Here is a 4,289-nt window from a genome sequence, read left to right as displayed (position 1 = left end):
CCATGGGCATGCTCAAATCTATACCTCTCCAGAGTCACACTCGGTGAGATGTAATTAACTTCAGTTGTACAATCCAGTCAGTAACTAATCAAATACATATAGCTATGTAATAGTGAGAGGCCCCAAAGGAGGGGTGGTGAAAGGATAGGATGCAGAACTTTACAATGTCTTGTCTAAAACAATTCCATTTCCAACAAAAGTTATAAAGAATCAGGAAACAATGATTCATGTATTGGAAAAAAGAAAAAGCAGGCAAAAGAAATGGCCCTTCCCTTTCCCATCGGATCAAAACACTGGTCTGGGTGGTCATAAAAGGAGGAAAAGAAACATTGAAGCCTGCCCCTCAGTGCTCGTGGAGCCTGGGCTAGTTTCAGACAGGGTAAAAAAAAAAAAAAGAAATGGCCCATGAGAGTGGCTAGCAGTCAAATCTACCCAAGAAAGACTTCAAAGAATTCATTATGTTCAAGGGATCTTCAAAAAATTCGACTATCCTTTCATTTATTTTTTTCCATGGAGTTTTTGAAACCCCTTTGTACACGATCATTTAACTGCAGGAAAATAGTGAAAGAAGTCTAATGACACTGTGGTAGTCAGTCCAGAATATCAATAACAAGACGGAAGTTACAAACAGCGAATTAAATCTATAGAGATGAAAAGTATGATAACTTAAAGGGAAGCTGTCGGTTCACAGCAGTAAAGCAAATTAGGAGAAGGGGTGGGGTAAAACACTGGGGGAGGTTTGGTGAATGGTTTGAACTGTTAAATACAGAAGTAATGGTCTCAATTGTAAAACTTCAAACAATTCACAATTAAAATTAATTTTCAGAAAGCTTTAACAGTCGATTGGAACTGGAAGAATAAAGACTATCTTTACTATATTCTACCACTGCTTCTGGTCTTCTATTGTCCCACTGAGAAAGCGATGCTCATCTTAGTGGGGTTGCCTTGTAAGTCACGAGTCATGGTTCCCTGGCTGCTTCCAAGGTTTCCCCCTTGCCCTTGACTGTCATAACTTTCACTATGATGTGTCCATTTGTAGATCTGTTTGTATTTATCCTTGGTATTCACTGAGCTTTTTGGATGCTTAGGTTTTATTCTGTTTTATAAATATTGAATGTTTTGAGCTGCTATTTTGTTAAACATTAATTTTTTTTATGTTTTTCACTGTGCTCCGCTCTTCTGGTGCGCTCATTGCAGTCTCATGCTTTAAACGACACCATCAAGAAAATCAAAAGAAAATCTGCATAACGGGAGAGGATGCTTTCTAAATCTGCAAAGACACCCGTACTCTGAAATATAAACAAGTCATACACATCAGTAATAAAACCAAACAAATTTTTAAGGGGCAAAGAGAATCTCTCCAATAAGATACACTAATGACCAATGAGCACATGTTCGACATCATTAGCCACCAGAGCGGTGCAAATGAAAACCACAGGAGACTACTGCTTGTCACCCACTAGAATGACGGAAACAAAATCCCGACAGAACCGGTGTTGACAAACATATGGAGCAAATGTAAGTCGTGCACACCACTGGTAAGACATGGTGCAGCCACTATGAAAATATTCTGGCAGTTTTTCAAATGATTAAACATAGAGTTACCACATGATCCAGCAATTTAATACTTAACCATATACCACAAATGGTGAAAACAAATGCCTACCTAAAACCTTGTATACAGATGTTTATAGCTTCATTCATAGTAGCCCAAAAGTGAAAACCACATGAACACATTATCAATGAATTAACAAAATGTGGCATATCCATACCCTGAGACATTGTTCAGCTACACAAATGACTTCCTTTACGTGTGTTATAATGAGTGATTCAAACCTTGTGACTTGATCCTCCCTCTTGAATTTTTGTTATATATATTTTTTCTGATTTTCAGTATATGAAATGAAGGTGGATGAACTTATAGAGACAACAAGGAGAATAAAGGATCCCGGGGGCACAGTGAGGAGGGGCAAATGGGAACTCGTAGCAAGTTGTTCAAGAAGGAAGAGAATAGTTTGAAGCTGATGTGGTAGCAATTGCACTGCTTGATGTGATTGAATGATGGGTGATAAACTGTTTTCGTTCCCAATAAAATGATTAAACTTTAAAAACATTATGCTAAGAGGAAAAACGAGTTGCAAAAGTCCAATTAATATTTGTTACATCTTTGGACATATTATCAGATGCAACCAGTGTCTGGAGAAGGACATCATGCTTGGTGAATGGAGGGGCGGTGACCAAGAGGGAGGTGCTCAGTGAGGGGATCACGATGGCTGCAACAGTAGACTCCGTGTTGCCCTCGGTTGGGCAATGGGTCGCTATGGGCTGGAACGGACTCAATGGCACCTAATAACTGCAACTACAACAACTTAATATGTGATTCCGTTTACATGAAATGACCAGAAGAGGGAAGTCAATAGAAACACATAGTAAATTAGTGGCTGCCTAACCATTGAAGCTAAGGATTGTCTTTTAAGGACTTCCTATGAGGTGATGAGAATGTGCTAGAATTGATTATAGTGACAGTTGCATGTATCTCTGAATATACAAAGCTACTGAATTATCCAATTTAAATCGGTGAATTGAATGGTAAGTGAGATGAATCTCTAAAGGCTGTTACAGTAGATGCATAATTCATAACAGATAATAGGTTTGACACAAATAGAATCAAATATGAACTATGTACAAAAATGTGGAAGATCAGTAACCAGTAACATTCTTTAATGTTTACATTTAATAATAAGAAAACTAACTCTGGACTGGTTAAAGAAAGATGGATTCATGTTGAATTTCCCCAGAAAAAGACAAAATCTGGCAACTGAAATTGTTCTGGTGCAGTAAAGCAATAATCAAAGGAAAAAAAATAGAAGTCCTGTTGCTTTCTCTTTGTACTTTTTCTCTCAAGTTTTCTTCAGCGTCTAGGGATCTGAGAGTATATTTAATAACTTGTGTTAACGATCTGCTTGCCACAAGTGAATGACCCACCACCCCGGTAGTGGTTACTATTAAGAAGACTTTAAACATAAACAAATAAGTGGCCTGTGGTACAGGGCTTTCCAGGAATATTAACATGCACAGCAGTTTCCAGCCACCTACGTTAACATGATGGTCCCTATCCTTCCAACAATGCAGCGCATTTCACTCGGCAAAGTGGGCTTTTCCCAGAAAGATGGCGTCTGACGTTGCAAGACCCATGGGTTTCTCGATGGTGTTCGGAAAGGCTTATGAGTGATGACACTGATTTTTTGCATTTTAAGGTTTCAGGATTTAGTATTCTTTTCATGAGTGTCTACTAATGTTAGCATTACTCTTGACTTTTTTTCTCATTTGTGTTATTGAATGATATGATACTCCCCTTAAGAAATGCCTTAGCAGTGGTTGGTAGAAACATAGTAAATTCCTTAGTGTATACAGTGTTTAGAACTGCAGAGCAGTAAAGAAAGGTAATTTTTCATGAAGCATAAGGAAAAGGGAAATATGTGTACAGAATTCATTCAAATGAGAGATTTATAGAACTTCTATTTCAAGCAGATGTTATCCTAGACAAAAATAGCACTAATTAGCTACAATACATAAAGATGGGGCCAATACATCAATTGGTCAAAGAACAAAAGACAACTCACTGCAACCATGAAAAACCATGAAGCTTCGGTTGCATGCAAGCATTATGATTAATGTGTTTTTTGCATATGGATTTAATTATTTGTCATTACTAAACAATGCTTCTGAGTAAAGGGCTAAAAAATTAAAATTGTGATGACAAGCACACATTGGGGATTTTTTATTTTCTCCTAGTTTGTAATGTGATTGTTTTTTTTTCAAATCAAGTTTTAATCTGTCTGTTCTTCCTAACAAGAAAATGGTGATTCTCTTTCAGATTGGAATATTCTCTTTTTTCTTTTTGGGTAACTGCTGGTTTCACGTTTTCAGTCAGAAATTGAATGACTTTCATATCTGCAAAACTGTCTAGTTCACCTTTAGAAGAGAACAAAAAGTGTGATTGAAAATTTCCACTAAAGAGGGAAACTAGATGTTTAAAATACAGATAAAATCAAGTTAGGTTTTAGATAAGTTGACAGAATTATACAGACCTTTTTAATATCATAATAGCTTAAGCACGATGAATTTTGAGCCTGTTCTCAAGGAATTATCATTGATAAATCCTCCTTAACTTTACCTAACACTTACTACATGCCCTAACATTTACAAATAAAAATATAAATAAAATATTTGACCAAGAAAATTTGAAATCAACCCTTTTGTGAAATCCTGTTCTACACATTCTTTAT

The 4,289-nt window shown here is 36.6% G+C and overlaps 1 non-coding gene across 1 annotated transcript; it reads left to right on the top strand.

The window, feature by feature from the left end:
• The first annotated feature begins 264 nt into the window (after window positions 1-264).
• On the top strand, window positions 265-380 carry LOC142457617 (small nucleolar RNA SNORA61). Its single transcript, XR_012786319.1, has one exon. It is a non-coding gene; the product is annotated as a small nucleolar RNA SNORA61 (small nucleolar RNA).
• The last annotated feature ends 3,909 nt before the right edge of the window (window positions 381-4,289 follow it).

This window comes from Tenrec ecaudatus, chromosome 9 (genome assembly GCF_050624435.1).
Source record: "Tenrec ecaudatus isolate mTenEca1 chromosome 9, mTenEca1.hap1, whole genome shotgun sequence".
Taxonomy (NCBI): Eukaryota; Metazoa; Chordata; class Mammalia; order Afrosoricida; family Tenrecidae; genus Tenrec; species Tenrec ecaudatus.
This window is presented reverse-complemented; position numbering and strand designations above follow the sequence as displayed.